This window comes from Limulus polyphemus, unplaced genomic scaffold, assembly GCF_000517525.1.
Source record: "Limulus polyphemus unplaced genomic scaffold, Limulus_polyphemus-2.1.2 Scaffold5017, whole genome shotgun sequence".
NCBI classification, from domain to species: Eukaryota; Metazoa; Arthropoda; class Merostomata; order Xiphosura; family Limulidae; genus Limulus; species Limulus polyphemus.
In genome coordinates, this window is record NW_013670627.1 from 56,036 (window position 1) to 63,518 (window position 7,483).

At 33.2% G+C, this 7,483-nt stretch overlaps 1 protein-coding gene across 1 annotated transcript in view; it reads right to left on the minus strand.

The window, feature by feature from the left end:
• Positions 1–7,483, minus strand: part of LOC106464461 (cyclic nucleotide-gated cation channel alpha-3-like) — a gene marked incomplete at its 3' end in the record, with an annotated part of 32,349 nt that overhangs the window by 20,656 nt on the left and 4,210 nt on the right. Inside the window, 2 exon segments of the mRNA NM_001314154.1 lie at positions 1,426–1,451; positions 3,371–3,412.

Consider the following 7,483-nt stretch of genomic DNA (forward strand, 5'->3'; position numbering starts at 1 on the left):
GATTAGTGTCGTTCTCTGATCTTATATCCATGCAGTCAAGTCTGTCTTGGCTGAACCATCCGTTGGTGTGATTAGTGTCGTTCTCTGATCTTATATCCATGCAGTCAAGTCTGTCTTGGCTGAACCATCCGTTGGTGTGATTAGTGTCGTTCTCTGATCTTATATCCATGCAGTCAAGTCTGTCTTGGCTGAACCATCCGTTGGTGTGATTAGTGTCGTTCTCTGATCTTATATCCATTCCAAAACGTCGGTTGTATTGACCATTTCTGACTTTTCCCTCCACATCTTGATGCTAATATTTATCTACCTCCATCCACTCAATACTCTTGATATATTCCAGTTTACATATCTTTTCTACATTTGTTTTGACCTCATTGACCCCGGAATTTATTGATTTCAGTCTTTGCATCATTTCTTCATCTCTCAAGTGTTTATAGAGTGGATGAGGTATTATTGTGGTCGATCTGAGTAGTTCTTGGTCGGCTAGAGTAAAAATCACAGATTGTCACAGGGTATTCTTTTAACTGGTACTCTTACATTTTGTACAAATCACAGATTGTCACAGGGTATTCTTTTAGCTGGTACTCTTACATTTTGTACAAATCACAGATTGTCACAGGGTATTCTTTTAACTGGTACTCTTACATTTTGTACCCTATGTAACTTGGGCATTAAAGTGGAATGATTTCTATTAGTTTTATTCTTACTGTTTCGCAAATTTTTTATTCCATAATAATTTTATTGTGGTTTTGAAAGAAATTGCATGAGTTAATTCGGGGAACCCACTTTGAGACTAATAATGCTTGGAAACGGCTTGAATGAGTTAATATATAATTTTTTCATATCGTAGGATAATATTCAAACATTCTAAAAAATAAATTCGTTATTGCCAGAACACTTATCTTTGTATGTACAAAAGGATAACAACATACAAGTAATATAAGCGTTTTGTTCATCATAGACATCCGTCATTCAAAAACAGACCGAATTTTATTGAATCAGTACTATTTTTGTTAAGCACAATGCTATACTATGGGCTGTCTGCACTGTGTCCATCACGGGGAATCGAAACCCAGATTTTAGTATTACAAGCCATTAAGTTTGCCGTTCAGCCAGTAGAGGACTCATTATTTTTGTTTGTTTGTTTGAAGTTAAGCACAAAGGTACACAATGGGCTATCTGTGCTCTGCCCACCACGGGTATCGAAACCCGGTTTCTAGCGTTGTAAGTCCGCAGACATACCGCTGTGCCACTGGGGGGCTAAGGAGGACTCATTATAACAGTATATGTATAAGCTACTAAATTATAGCTTGATTACATGAAATACGCTATGAAACATACTTAAAATTGCACATTTAAGAAAAAAAAAGGATAAAAATCATATCATATTTAGTTATTTTTCTTCTACTACATTTAATCGTGAACCCAATAATTCTTTAAAGACGATATAAGACTTAATTTTCTAGAGTCATTAAAATTAATTAATTAAATTTAAAACCTTTAGCTCAAGCTGCATAGTCTAAATGCGATTTTGTTTTACGACTAATTTTCTGTCAGCGAAGATAGATTTAAGTTATCTTGTTACACAAGGCCGGATTATCTTCGCATGTCCAATTGTTACTAAAAGTATTCTCAAAAGGCAGAAGATTAAATACATTTTTATTTTACATACATCTAAATTGGTTTAAAGCGTATTCAATTCATGACTAATAAACCTATTTGATTGATTTGACATTTATGCTTAATCTTTCCACATATATATGATTAAACAGTTATATATGTACATATACTGACAAAAACTTGCCAATTAACTAATCAAATATCATATGGTAGTAAATATTGTAACTACCAATATATCTATCTAGTAGCGGTAAGTATCTCATCATGGTAGTCGACACGATACGTATCTAGATACAGAAGTTGTTACCACGTTTGACAGTCTTGTCTGTAATTTATTATCTATATTACTAGCATTGTCTAATTTAAGTACTTCACACTTTACAGTGCTTTTTCAAATTCTCATGTATGATCAACTACATGGCAGCTGACAAGAGAAGTAAAATAAAACAAAGTTAATATCTATCTATTCTGTTATTGTTACGTTACTTTGTACGTAATGTTTTTGATAAAATAAATGAAGACAACATGTAGTACTCAATACTCATCTTCCTTTATTGAATCATTAATTTTTAGTAAAAATACTTTATTGGAAATTCTGATTTTTTCTGTATAAAAGATTTAGAATGTTTACTGAAAGCTTGTCAAATTTCGTAAAGATACACGAATCGTATCGTATTCGGACAGTATAACGATACGTATCGTATCGCCACACCTTTATTATCTACTATAATCAAAAAGCTTAGCTTTGGTTCAATAGACGATTGCTAAAGCCAATAAAATATATTGTGAAGCTAATACTTCTTATCTTAAAAATCATTATTAAACTTAAATAATTATCAAATAAACTGATTGAAGGTGAGTTAAGTATTTTATAACTTTCTATATACAATGCAGTCACAAGCTATGAATATTATATTTATACTTTGCTAATAAGATATAACTGTCATATATTTCAACTAGATATACCACATTTAACAAAACAGACGATCTTTTTTTAATATCATATGATGTGTTAAAACACTTTATTAACTAGCTCATATGTAAACAAACGTAATCATATACTGTGTAGAGATGATTTTTAACCATCCCTACTGCGCATTGTTAAATCCAGTTTAACAACAGAAGTGATAAGATAAGCACGGAGAAATAAAATACGTTGAGAAAGTTCGTTGCAAATTAAAATATATTTTCAATGTGTTTCAAAGTTGTGTTTGAACACACTGTTACTAAACTCTAAATTATTGGCGTATATTTGTTTCTCAAAATAGCACTTAATTATTTATGATACGGAACGAATCCTTAATAAATTCCATCATAATTTGTTTATATTCAAAACTCAAAAGTAAAGGAAATAATACTTTAAAACGCAAATTTTTTACTTCTTTGATATCTTATTGCATCCAAAATTTTTAAGCTATTTTGACATTTTGAGATGTGAAGCTACTGTAAACTCCTTATAACGTTCAAGAATTTATAGTATTATTTATTTTGGTATGTTTGAGTATAAAACAATATTTCTAGAAATATAATAGTTATAAAAACAGAATTTTTCTAGTAATGAGAAGTGGAACGCGGCCAATTAGGAATCCATATGTTTTTGAGTACGTGATTGACAAATATGAAAGTTATGTTTGATACCAGGATCGATCATTATAATATAAGATATCAGATAACAGAATATATGAAACGTATTGTAAAATTCCTAAAATCTGTCGACTTATATTATCATCTATATTTATTTTTTCACAAACAACCTGGAGGAATGTTAGAATGTGTGTATGTATATATACAAGTAGCAGATCCCACCAGACTCCACGTTGCTTATATTGGCATGAAAGTTGAACATTGACAACGTCATTTATGATAAAGAACATCGTATTCTTGCGTCAATGTTCCAGCATTTAGTGGTAAAAGAAACAAGATACTTGAGGCTTATACTGTAGTTGAATATCGACTTTCAACATAGAAAAAAAATAATAATAATAAATAGAGCACGAGTCATCCGTGCATTGGTAATTTCATTCTTGTTCTGTTCCTAATTGACAATCGTGACAGTGCTGTATGACACATGACTCTCAGTATCAGGAGTGAAATGTATCGTATGAAATATTGCGTACAAAGCAAGAAGAAAAACACATCTAATGTGGGCAGTAAATATGTTTCTTTCTGCAGAAAAACACATCTAATGTAGGCAGTAAATATGTTTCTTTCTGAAGAAAAACACATCTAATGTAGGCAGTAAATATGTTAGTTTCTTCAGAAAAACACATCTAATGTAGGCAGTAAATATGTTTCTTTCTGCCGAAAAACACATCTAATGTAGGCAGTAAATATGTTTCTTTCTGAAGAAAAACACATCTAATGTAGGCAGTAAATATGTTTCTTTCTGAAGAAAAACACATTTAATGTAGGCAGTAAATATGTTTCTTTCTGCAGATGTTTAAAGAGTTTTAGATTACGAAGTGCAACATATGCTGCTAATCGGTAATTTTATCTCGGTACAGTTGTTAGGACTACCAATCTTAACGAAGAAAAACAAAAAAATTACATCTGTATATACACGTATAAACATTCCCTTATATTCCCAAAAATGATATTGTAAGTATATAAAAAAACTCATATTCACATGAGAAGATTTTCAGTTATGGAGAATACAAGAAACTATTTTGGCTCTAATAAATTTGTTTTATTTTGTTTTTAATGACAAAAAGTACAAGGGGTGTTGAATTATGTAGGATGACAAAACCAAGATTTCAAGTTACATTACTATAAGTGTGTGCAGTTTATTTCACACACAAAATTTGGGCCAGATCCACGTTTGATGTTTATGGATAAACTTCTTTAAAGACGTGTTGAATCTGCTTCTTATTAAGCTGACGTTTTTATAATCACTGTATTTACGTCCTCACCTTAATTACTGACTTCCATTTAGTATAATAAAGAAGAGTAAGTTAATTCCTTAAATAACAAAGAGATACTGAGATTTTTTATACCAACATTTTAAACTTGTCATATCAACACTGACAAACTAAAGAAACAGGAAAACTAATATATATTTGTTATCCTGAATAAGAGTAGTCAACTATTCGAAAGCGCTCGAGTTTTGCGTCTTATTTTAAGTCTATTACACTTTATGTGTGATCCTTTGTGCTAACTCTTTTATCAAGATTGATATTCCACTCATGGACCCGATTTTACCAATGGTAAGATACCTCTTCTTTCACCTTACATTGCCATTTTTGGAGATTCTATTATTAAATACCTGTATCAACACCTTTCTTACGTTAAAGACCAGCATGTTTTAATTAAATCCATTAGTGGAGCCACTTCACTTGACCTTTTAGACTCTATATCTTTACTGCCACAGACTGTAAAATAACTAATTCTTCATATTGGAACTAACGACCTCAAACGGAACTCAACGACCACTTATAACTGTTTTAATGACCTACAAACCTTACTGTTACATATTTTGACTCTCCGAACTGACCTTCGCATATGTTTCTCAAGCATTATTTACCGTGACCTTAATAGACATACTGATGATCTATTTCTAAGACAAGTCTGTACTATTGACACTTTAAATAAAAAATTGACAAATTCAACGCTCTCGCACATAACCTATGTCGACGTAACCCACACTTGTCTTTCCTTTACAACACTAACTTGAAACATTTCTTAGTTTACACCTTTCTTTCCAAGGAATCGTTACCCTATCCTGTAATTTCCGCTTCTTTATTACCAACTTTATTCTTCCTTGCCTACAAACTAATACTGAATACTCCAGCGTAAACAACCAAACACCCCTAGTCCTAAATCTCCTTCAACCTCTTCTATTCCCCATACCCCTATCTCATTAAAAAACCCTCAACCCGAAGAGCATACCACACCTCTACTACACTTCCAAACTCTGTTTCTCCTGGAACTGTCCCAAACTCTAATTGTGTCCCTTTGCCTAAATGTCTAACCTATGTTGAAGTTACGACTTCCACTCTTATTCCTAATAATCTTCTAGTAATCCCTGAGCCTGATGACCTTCCAAACTTCACAATCTCTGAAACGTTTCTCCTGGAACTGTCCCAAACTCTAATTGTGTCCCTTCGCCTAAATGTCTAACCTATGTTGAAGTTACGACTTCCACTCTTATTCCTAATAACCTTCTAGTAATCCCTGAGCCTGATGACCTTCCAAACTTTACAATGTCTGAAACGTTTCTCCTGGAACTGTCCCAAACTCTAATTGTATCTCTTTGCCTAAATGTCTAACCTATGTTGAAGTTACGACTTCCACTCTTATTCCTAATAACATTCTAGTAATCCCTGAGCCTGATGACCTTCCAAACTTCACAATCTCTGAAAACTTTCTCCTCCCAAAAGCCGAATCTTCTGTACACCTTAAAAACAACCTTCCTTCTGGTATCCTTTATATTCCTAGCAATCCTCCACTAAGTTCCAAACCTGATGACTTTGAACCTTCACGTCCCATAGAAACATCTTCTACTCTCCTCAAACTAAACCTTCCCTCTATTACAACTTCCCAATCGTATTCTAATCTCAACCCTACCAAAACTTTCAAACAACTTAGAAAACGGAACGAAAAGAGACTGAGATATATTAACCATACTGGCGTTTTAGAACAGCATTTACAGTGTCAAACTATGCCTAAATCACTTACTCTGAATCCACCAGTTACCATAGGGGCCAATGACAAACTATACCTAAATCACTTAATCTGAATCCACCAATTACCATAGGGTCAATGGCAAACTATTTTGTTTACAATGGAAGAAAATCCTCCATTCCACCTCAGTTGCACTTATGAAGCTCACACAAGACTTCTACAAATCCACAGTAGCCGATCTTGATAAGAACATTTCCATTATAAATTCTGAGAAAACAATTTCTGCTATTGACCAAAATAAACTTGATGTTTTTAATAACAAGACAAAAAGTATTTCGAAAATCACGCGATAAACAACAACGAACAAACACATCATGATCTTCCACATAAAAGTAAAGAATTAACTCACCAAAATTCCCTAGAGTATATGTCTTAATTACCGTTAATTAAGGATGACCCAGTTCTCTAGGGTGTACTATTCTTCTTTTGTAGTTGTGAAGTTGTAAAGTTGTTCGTTATTTTTTCGCGAACGTTTCCTACAGCTTAGGAGCTAAATAAATCAAATCAAACACTTTACAGGCGAACTAGGGGTGAGCCGAAACTGAGGGTTAAAACAGGCATGATGGGGTCTAGGAGTGAGTTTGTAAGATTTCTGAACATCATTGTGGAATTAATGTTGTGTTCCTGAACCACCTCGGGATCCCTGGGCAACATGCTCGAAACTGTTCTACCTCTTTTCACAAGCTACTCAGGTGCCACGGACGGATGTCCTAACAGGGTTTATTTTCTGCTACAGACCACTCTTGTGGTACCGCGGACGGATGACCTAACGGGGTTTATTTTCTGCTACAACCCCTACTTGTAGTACCTATAGAAGTTAAATATGGGAGGAACTGATCCGTGTACTGTGGTCTCTTTTATTCATGAGTGTGGTTTTGAACCTCTCGATGGAGCTTGTATATTTTATGATAGTACACAACATATTCAAACTTAAAGTTGCAGTATGTAAATATTGAATATAATGATGATTCTTGTGAAATATACATCATCGCAATTTATCAAGAAGTGGTGAAGAAATTATAATATATATGTATTTACTAAAGTCGTAAAAACTGTTCGAGTTTATCATAAATAACTAATAATGGCTGGAAACGGCTTGAATAGGTAATGAAGAAAAACTTTAATATAATAGCAAATGTACAACGTTTCGACAAAACCTTGTCGAAACGTTGTACATTTGCTA